We start from the raw sequence: 10,355 nt of genomic DNA on the forward strand, positions 1-10,355 counted from the left end.
AGAGTGCAGAATCTTGTATTTTGTATTCTTTTGTATGTATTTGCATTTGTGCTCTTTCCAAATGTAATGCTTCAAAGTTTTCACTGAGCTTATCTGTTTTTGTTCCCTCCCCTCCCCAAAAAAAAAAAAAATCAAAAATAATTTTATTGGAATGAAGATTTATTGAATTACTCTCCAAAAAGTTAATTCATTTTATTGAAGTTGATTTCATTATTCGCTTCATCAGATGAACAACTAAGCCTAAATTGGGGTTGAAGTTAAACCTCCCTTATTAGAAGAAACGCCATACTTAACTAAGCAATCTCAAGAGAGAAACAGTGGTGTTCATTGTGCACATTCATAACAAGAGCATAGTTGTAATTTCAAACATCTATTTTTACTAACAGCTGAAATTGTGCATTTTCATGTTTATTTGAAACATGAAGGGAAGTTTTTGGTAGATATCAAAGCAAAAGGAAGGTTTAATTATTTATTAGAAAACACAGGAGGTTTAAAGAAATTTTCCCTAAATACACGGACATACTTTGGACATGTTTTTCCAAGGGTCCTGAATATGTGTCGAAAAAAGCAAACAAAGAATTACATAAATTCAGAATTACAATTGGCTACAACTTTTATGATTTCAATTGACGGGTGAGAGGTTTTTTAGATATCACATCCTCGTGGAAAAGAAAAACAACTTTTTTTTTTTTTTTAATTTTTTAATGGTAGGTAGTTAGTAGACTTATGGTTCAGATTTGGTGTGCCAGGAATTTGAACCATATTTTGTACCGTTAGGAGTGTCGAGGGAAAGAAGATCCGTGCATTTTTTGTCCCAGCTAGTACCATTTTCCATGACAAACTCCCCAATTTTAGGACCTAACCCTAAGGCCAGGGGCGGCGTTGGATAAATCTATTAATGCAGAAAGCTAAGCTCACATCCGGGTCGGGAAGAATAGGTTGGTTGGTTGAACTAGATTCAATTGCCGCAGGCGGCAGGCCGCAGCAATATAAACTGGATCGGGTTAAAAAAATGCTTGATTCGATCCTATCTGGATCAAGCTAAGGTAGATGGGCGAGGAGAAAACTAGACTTTTCGGAGGAATTCTCGAATTCAGATTCACGTTACATCCCCAGTCCCCACTCAAACTCAAGGGGGGAGACTAGGAATAGTTATTTCACGACTAAACAAGGTCTAATAATGCTGGAAGAAGAACCAGATAGAAATTAGGCGAGATTTCCTACGAACTGATTGAATGATTTGAAGTGTACCTTGCATGTCTCATTAATTTCTTTCTTCTGCTCCGTCAATTGCGGACAAACCCAAATGCCCAATTAGCCTTCTCTTTGATTAATTAGTTGGGGTAAGGAGCGTTAAGAAGGTGTATGGTGTTTGGTATTAGGGTCGTTTTTTAAGGTGTTTTTCATATGCCGTGAAGCATTTTGCTCTCTCTGTTATTTTCAAGTCGCTTCAAGCAATGTTGCGGTGAGAAACGATAATTTCTCCATATTTTGTCTCTATGTGAATGCAAATATGTAAATTGTAAAGTTGGGTTAGTTTTGTATTGACAAATTTATTTTCTTATCAAAAAGACTTTTAGTTGTAATGGATGTAAATACGAATTCTAAAAAATTACATGTTTTTTTTTTTAATCACAAACCCACTTAATGCAAATTTATCTATTGTAAATATGCATTGGTTTGTCATTTAACAATACAAAACTGTAATATTGCCAAACACTGGCAAAAATAAACCAGAATACAAATTTACCCTAAATCGGGATTTACACTCTACTGGTCCTTGTATTTATTAATCGACGCGTACTGCTACTGGTCAAGCTAAAAGTCTACCATTTTAGGTCGATCATTTGTCGTTTAGAAAGTGATCTAACACTAGAGGAAAATTCCAATCGTAAAGCCAGGTTCATGATCTTGGCATTTAATTTCTTCCTAAACACTTAACTGGTGTCAGGTAGAAATTTGAGTTATCCAGAAAAAAGAAAGAAACTGTAACAAATGAAACCCCCTAAAACTAAATATGTAATTGTTAGGGTTACCACAACTAGAATAAGAACAAATGAAATACTATGTATTGTTAACATATTTTTCAACTTAGTAAAGAAGTGAAGAAGGTTCATCTGACTTTCTTTCATGCTGTTAATTAAAAATTAAACTTAAATTTCACGCAATAGCATTAGAAAATTAATAAATACCTATTGATTGCACAAACCTGTCAATATTAAACCCTTTTGACGGGTAAATGGGCGATCACTGCAAACCTTTATGGAAATTGCCCTCTAACCATTCCTGGCTTGATATTCCAAGAGCTTTCAAATAAGTCGACGGTCTAGGGAAGAAAACTTTGAAATCTCCAATTTAGCAATGTTGAAAGCCAATCCAACGCTGACGTTGAAAGAAGGTCCAACCTACTTTCCGTGTTGACCACAAGACTCTCAAGTCTAGCTGCTTCTGGATAGGCCCATTTTGGGAACAAGCCTGAAGCTCCTCTTTGTAACAATGAAAAGAGGCTTAGAAATTATTGGTTTCAGACTTTCAGATCGAGTGACAATTTCTAGATTTGAACACACTTGGGAAAACATACTTTCTTTTCTTTCTTTTTTTAGGGTAAATTTCCCTGAACTTTGTGACCATTGCTGACGTAGTTACAAATTAATGAGGCTGATTTCTAATCAAAAAAATAATACGGACTTAATGACTAACAACAATAAAAAAGGTTTAAAGTTGTAGTTTTACCTTTAGAGTCCGTTTGGTTGCTGAGAACGGATGGGATGGGAAGGGAAAATTTATTTCTCATTTTGGCATTCTGGTATTTGATTGCTGAGAAGGGAAAATTACTGTTGATTGTCGTCCTTCCCACTCAAACCAGTGGTGTGGACAAGGTGAGTTCCAATCTCCCCCCTCATTAGTAAAAGAAGAATGCCCAGAAAAACTGAGATCCATACCTTGATGAAGTTATTGATCTCCCCGCCCATTCTCTCTCTCTCTCTCTCACATTCTCTCTCTGTGCTATAGGTTCTGATCCCCTCTGGGTTTTTGCCTATTACTTCGTTAGTTTTCTTTGCTTTTGAGATGGAGCTGATGTGAAGATGTTTAGTTTGGGGGCTGGAAATTGGTTAATGGCATTCATGACTGTTGGTTTTGGCAACAGAATGGTGTTCGATGGGAAGTATTTGGGGGTCGGAAACCTGGCCGTCAATTGAAATGGTGGGTGAGTCATGGTGGCTGCCGGGAGTTCAGTCTGGTGTTGTTCCCGATGGTTATTGGGCAACCATTTGGTGTTTAGAGGCATGTTCAGTTTGGTGTTGTGGTGGCTGTCACAGGGTGTTGAGTCGTGAGTTTTTCTTTTCTCACCGAGGTCTCACCATTTTAGTGAGACCCCGCATCCCAGTTTTTGATAAGTGATATCCCATCGTTTCTCGCACCATTCCATCAAACAAATACGGGTTTCAAAGAATCTAATCCAAATATTCCATATTTCTCATCCACGTGGCAACAACCAAACATACTATTAGGTTGATTAATATGAAGGAAAATTTTGAAAAATAAATCAATTTTGGAAAAAAGATTGAAGAGGCTTGGGATAGTGGTTGATATGAAAAAAAAATTTCAAAAATAAACATTGTGATCAAAAGTAACTATATAGGCATTTTAGACATTTTCATGCCTCTTGTTAAAAGATTCTAACAGAGAAGGGGTCTGCTTGCAACTGCGTTAGAAAGTTCAGGTAGATGATTGTAATTACCAAACTTCAAGAAAGGTTTCAGCAATGGCCAAAAACATCAGGGGAGGATTCAGCAAGTTACCCTTCTTTTAAGACCCTTAAGTTCTAGATGGAGGGGTAGCCACCTTTAATTTTATTAACCATTATTAAAAGGGATGAGCAATATTACAAGGTAAGTTATAGGCTGCCTCTTGCCCCAAAACTCAATACAAAAACACACATTCTCACCATCTCAACCGTACCCAATACAAGATTCAATCAAAGCAAGAAGTACATACAGAACACAAGACCATTCACCTATATGAAGAACAAAAATCCTCAAATAGTCTTCCTAAAGCAGCATTTTGTGCTCTGTAGAATACCCTATTTGGTAGGATAAATCTGAAATCTTTCTTCATTGAGCTCATTTTTGACCTATATGTAACCCTCGTATTTGAGCTCATTAGGAATGGCAATGGGGCGGGGGTCATATTCCCCGTACCCAATCCCAATTCTGAAATTAACCCCTATCCCTGTCCTCGATCCCCGCTAGGGATAAAATTTGTCCTTCATCCCCGATCCTCGATGGGGATGGGTTGGGTTTCCAATCCCCGATTTTTTTTAGATAACAATACTTTTTTGAAAAATAAATTTATTTAAAATAAATAAAATATTAAATTATAAATAGTATTTTAAATATATTTTGATATATAATATAAATATAATAATATTTATTAAATATAAATAACATTTAATATATATATATATATATATATATATATATATATATATATATATATATATATATATATATATAAAATCGGGGTTAGGGCGGGGACCTCAATCTCCATCCCTAACCTCGACCTCGATCGGGGATTTCTATTAATCCCCATGCCTGTCCCTATCCTAGTCGCCGTCCCCACGACACCAAAACAATCCCCATCCTCGACCCAATGGGGTCGGGGATAGAGGTGTAATGGCACGATTGTTCATGCCATGCCTCTCGTGTGCCAGCACGGCGCAACCCGCGACATCGGCCATGGGGCCCGTAGCGAGCCGAGCGCGGCCCATCCAAAAACTAGCCGTTGGGCCCCCCAACAGCTAGTTTCAGTTTTTTGGGGCTTTTTTATATAAATACCCCCAACAACTATAAACAACCATATTAGGGGGTATTTATGTATTTTGCTTATAAGGAGGGGAGAAAAAATGACATAAATGCTCCCCAACAGCTATATAAGAACTAGTTTAGGGGGGGTTTCTTGGGTAAAGTTATAAAATAACTTAACAATGACCAAAATACCTCTCCCAACAACTAAATAACAACTAGTTTTTAGGGTCTTTTGGGCAATTGAATTGTGATCAATTAAATAGCCCTATCCTCCACCATTCTCATCACAACAATTCAATAATTGTCTTAATCTCTTATCTCTCTCTCTCAGACTCATACATTCTCAATTCTCTACAATTTGAGTAATTCTAATTAGTTGATTGTCTGATTCTCCATTCTCCAATTCTCAAGTCTCAAATTTATTGAAGTTTCAACCTTCAACAAGAAGAAGGCTTGCTCAACCAGCTCAAATATCTTAATTTGGGAGGCTTGGACGTTGAAAGGCTTTAACTGTTGAAATCAAGTTGGGATTTTGAACTAGCAAACCGGGTAAGTCCAATTAAATTAATTTTTATCTTTTTAGAATTAAAAAAATGGCTGGCACTTCTAAAAACTGATTCCCCAACATGTTCACCATTAATGATATTCAATCGCATTATGATAGTGTTAGCACCGATACGATTGATATTGATGAAAGTGGAATTTTCACCCCTGGTACTGATAGGTGAAAAAGGAGGGCCTCTAAGTTGAGTATCCCAGTTTAGAAAGTTTTCAAAGTAGAGGATATTGAGGGTAAGGGAAAAAGGGCAATTTGCAAAAATGTAGAAAAGACTTTAGTTATTGTAGCAAGGGTGGTACGGGTCATTTGAGTAGACATTTGCTCACACATGAGAAGGAAGAAGATGAAGGGAGAGAAACAACGCAAACACAAATTGGGAGGGGGATAATTTTGGTACATTTAAATATTTAAAAGAAAAAATGAGACAAGAATTAGCTAAGTATATTGTACATGCAGAACAACCATTTATATTAGGTGAAGATCCAAAGCTTGAAAAACGGTTGCATAATAATATAAACCCACAATATAAAAAAAATGTTTCTAGGAATACTATTAGATTGAATGCTTTAAATTTTTTTTATTCATATAAAACAACGTTTAATTTCTTTGTTATCAAATCTTAATTCTAAAGTTGCAAGTACTTCTATTGTTTGGACATCTAAATTTAATATAATATTTGTGTTACCGGCCATTTCATTGATGGAAACTGGCTTTTAAATAAAAGAATTTTAAGTTTTACTAGGCTTGACTGGCCACATACTGGCCTAGCTATTGCTGCAAGTATTTAAATACTTTGCATGCTTATGGAATAAAAAATAAATGATTTTCTATTAGTTTTGATAATGCTAACTGATGGAGGATGATTTGACCCTACCTATGAAATGATGACACGTGGACCTGACTCAGCACGGGCAATAGTTCATCATCGTAGCCTGATCATGGCTAAGTAACGAGCCCATAGAGCAGCTCGCTATATCATAGTTCGCTATAGGAGGAGCTCGCTACAACACAAGCTTCGGGTCCCCCCGAGCTACCTCGAAGGGGATACTCCAAGACTGCCTCAGCTCGCGAGCTAGGGAAGCCAGCTCGCTCCAGTCCCTAAGAGAATAAGTCACCCTAGAGAACAACCATAGTAAGGGTAACCCCGAAGTATTCCTAAGCTCGCTACAAAGTAACTCGCGAATGAGCAACGCAGACATTTCTCAGGAAGCTTCTACTTGACAAACCGTACCGATCAGATTGCGCCATGTCTCTTGACTGACGGCGCAGTCCCTGTCCTTTTGATAGTGTGCACCCACGTCTCTCAGCAGGAGAAGGCATGCTTGCCCCTTTAAGACGTGTCACTCATCCGAGCAAGAGGTATGTTGCAACGATCACCTGTGCAGCATTGGCAGGTAACGGCCGTGACAGGGGCCCAGTGGTGGTTACACCTGATTTGACAGTAACTCCCCTATAAAAGCCCTTGAGGCAAAGAAGAAGGGGGATCTCTCAGACTTTTGAATACTTCCACACTCTCATATTCTCAACCAGAGTCTTTACCTGCTCGCGAGCTAATCTCTGGAGCACAATGAAAAAGCGTGACCTACATTCTTAGCTTTCCCACTCTCTTTTTTCTCCTTCCCCAACGTTCTGACTTAAGCTTCGGAGTATTCCCACCGGGTAAATCCCCATGAATCCTTCTTTTCATCTTCTCAAGTGCCGTCCGTTGCCAACAAGGAGCCAGTCAGCAGCCAGTTAGGAGTGCCCAGATCGTGCTGCATCATTTGGCGCCGTCTATGGGAAACGCTTCTAAAAGCCTTCCTCCAAGCTTTTATAGCACTTCTTTTCCAAAAAACTTAGCATTCTTCATGGCTTCTTCAAGCAATGCCGGACATGGCAACAACCAGAACGCTAGTGGGGAGCAGCCCCAGCTTCCTACTGTCTGCATTGGACAATTTATCGTCCCCCTCACCGTAGACGGAGTCCCCATTCTGAATGTGCCTCTTACAGTGGCACCCGCCATTGCTCCACTCCCTTCTACTGTATGAGCAACCTTTACTGAACCCTCGGTTGTGTCCCCAGCGGCCAACCTGAACCAACTGGAGAACTTAGTGCAATGCATGCGGGCCATGTAGGCTCAAATGCAACAGTTTCAACTCTACCAACAACAAGTGCTGCACCAGGTTTCCCAGTACTAGTACCAACAGCAGTTTCCCTCTCTACCTCAGGCCTAGATGTTGCTTCCACCTCGGCACCCGCCCACGAAGCAGGCCAAACCAACCCGCCAGAGTGAGCGGCCTTGTCGGGAAGAAGCCTCCAAGGTCCAAGATCCATCCAAGAGCCACTTCTCTTCCCGCGGCAAGAAAGAGAGGCTGATTGCCATCTCAGCACCCGTCTCGCAACCTACGGGCGGGTCAGGGGCCTCTCACCCAACAAAGCCCGTGTCACCACAACCTTCACGATTCGTGATCCTCTTGGCGATCAAGGACACTCCATATGTGAAGTGGCCACCTCGGCTGAAGGCTGACCCTAGCACCCGGAATAAAAATTTGTATTGTAGTTTTCAGAAAGGTCACGGTCATAGTACCGAGAGTTGTAAAAACCTCAGCGATGAGATAGAAGAGCTCATCCGTCGTGGATATTTACGAAATTTTGTACAAAATAATAATAGTAATAATAATAATAAAGCAGATCGACAAGGGGAGCAAGGCAGAGACACCCCCGAATCCAACTGACAATCGGAGCAACTGCAACCCCCCGAAGAGAGACCAGTTCGGGGGATCATCCACGTCATAGTCGGAGGATCGATTGTGGTGGGTTGCACTTCAGCAGCAGCTCGCACGTCAGCTCGTGAATCTGGCTGGGAAGAGCATAACCCTCCAAAATGGACAAGGACAGAAGACCCCATCTTCTTCACAGAGGACGATGTATGCGGGGTCCACTACCCCCATGACGACGCGCTCGTCATAAAGATGAGGGTCAACGACTTCGAAGTCAAGCGATTCCTCATTGATTCAGGCAGTTCGGCGGATATCCTCTTCAAAGTGGCATTCGACAAACTCCTGCTTCAGGAGAGCGACCTAAAGCCCACAAACACTCCCCTGGTTGGCTTTAGCGGAGAGGAAGTTCGGCCCCTAGGAAGAGTAACAGTACCTGTGGAAGTCGGCACCTGACCTAGCATTGTAAGGCTCAACCACGACTTCTTGGTTGTTGCGACCCCCCTCCCCATACAATTCCATAGTAGGTCGACCGATTACCCATGCCTTATGGGCTGTGGTGTCCACCTACTACTTGGCCATGAAGTTCCCCACGGACTTCGGTATCGGGGTAGCGCGGGGTGACCACCTTGAGTCCCGCAAGTGCTATGTTGCCGCCTTCAAGGGAAAAGCTAAGGTGGCCGACAACCTCGAGCTGGAGCGACCCGCAGAGCAGAGCGAGGAACGAGCTGCGCCCACAGAGGAGACTGTCTCCATTCTGACATCGGCAGAGGACCCTATCCGAATGCTTCAGATCGGCGCTTCCGTTGAGGAGCCCCTGCGGTCCGAATTGGTACGCTTTTTACTTAAGAATTTAGATGTTTTTGCTTGGCCCACGGCAGAAATGCCAGGCATAGACCCCAGCATAGACCCCAACATTATAACTCATAAGCTTAATACTGATCCTGTAGTTAGGCCTGTTAAGCAAAAGAAACGCAACCTAGCCCCAGAGCGGTGGAGGGCAGTTGACGAGGAGGTCGGGAAGCTCCTTGTAGCCGATTTTATCTGGGAAGTCCATTACCCGAGTTGGGTGGCCAATCCCATTCTGGTGAAAAAGGCTAACGGTAAATGGCGCATGTGTATCGACTACATCGACCTGAACCGAGCTTGCCCAAAGGACTGTTTCCCACTCCCCAGGATTGACCGCCTAGTAGACGCAACCATGGGGCATGAGTTGCTGATCTTTCTAGACGCCTACTCGGGCTACAATCAGATCAGGATGGACCCAACAGATGAGGATAAAACTACCTTCATAACCGAGCTCGACCTGCACTGTTACAAGGTCATGCCCTTCGGATTAAAAAATGCCAGGGCAACCTTCCAAAGACTTGTAAATAAACTGCTCGAGCCATTAAATGGCCAAAAAGTGGAGTGTTATGTAGACGACAGGGTCGTCAAAACCCAACTTTCTTGTGATTTAATACAAGACTTAAACTTAGTTTTTGAAATTCTGCGTAAATTCAGTATGAAGTTGAACCCGAACAAGTGGGTCTTAGGAGTCGTTTCAGGTAAATTCTTAGGGTATATTGTGAACTGGCGTGGCATCGAGGCCAACCCAGACAAGATAAAGGCCATCTTAGATATGAGACCACCTCGGAAAGTGAAGGAGGTTCATAGGTTGAACGGTAGGATAGCCGCTCTGAGCTGCTTCATGTCCAAATCGGCGGACCACTGTCTGCCTTTCTTTAAGGCAATAAAAAGCAAAGGGTTCGAATGGACCCAAGATTGCCAGCTCGCGTTTGACGAGCTCAAAAGGTACATCACTAGTATTGCGGTTTTAACCCAGCCCGAAGAGGGCAACATTTTAGAGCTGTACCTCTTGGCCAGCGACGAGGTGGTCAGCTCGGTACTAATAAAGGAAGTAGATCGGGTCCAACGACCTATCTACTAGGTTAGTTAAGTGTTGCACGGAGCTGAGACAAGATATCGAGAGATAGAAAAATTGGCCTACGCACTGGTTATCGCAGCCTGAAAGCTCCGCCCGTACTTCCAAGCTCACGGTGTTGTCGTCCTCACCAACAAACCTCTGAGGCAAGTCTTACTCAAGCCCGAGGTCTCCGGTTGACTGACGAAGTGGTCCGTTGAGCTCAACGAGTACAATCTCCAATATAAGTCGCGAACTGCTATGAAAGCCCAAGCCTTAGCAGATTTTGTTGTAGAATGCACTTTCGGCTCCGAAGTCCCTAGGCCGGTTAAGCTTGAGGCCCCCAGGTCGAGCGAGCCGAAGCTCCTAGGCCGGTCGAGTCTGAGCAC

Source organism: Nelumbo nucifera, chromosome 6 (genome assembly GCF_055504915.1).
Source record: "Nelumbo nucifera cultivar China Antique chromosome 6, China Antique-T2T, whole genome shotgun sequence".
NCBI classification, from domain to species: domain Eukaryota; kingdom Viridiplantae; phylum Streptophyta; class Magnoliopsida; order Proteales; family Nelumbonaceae; genus Nelumbo; species Nelumbo nucifera.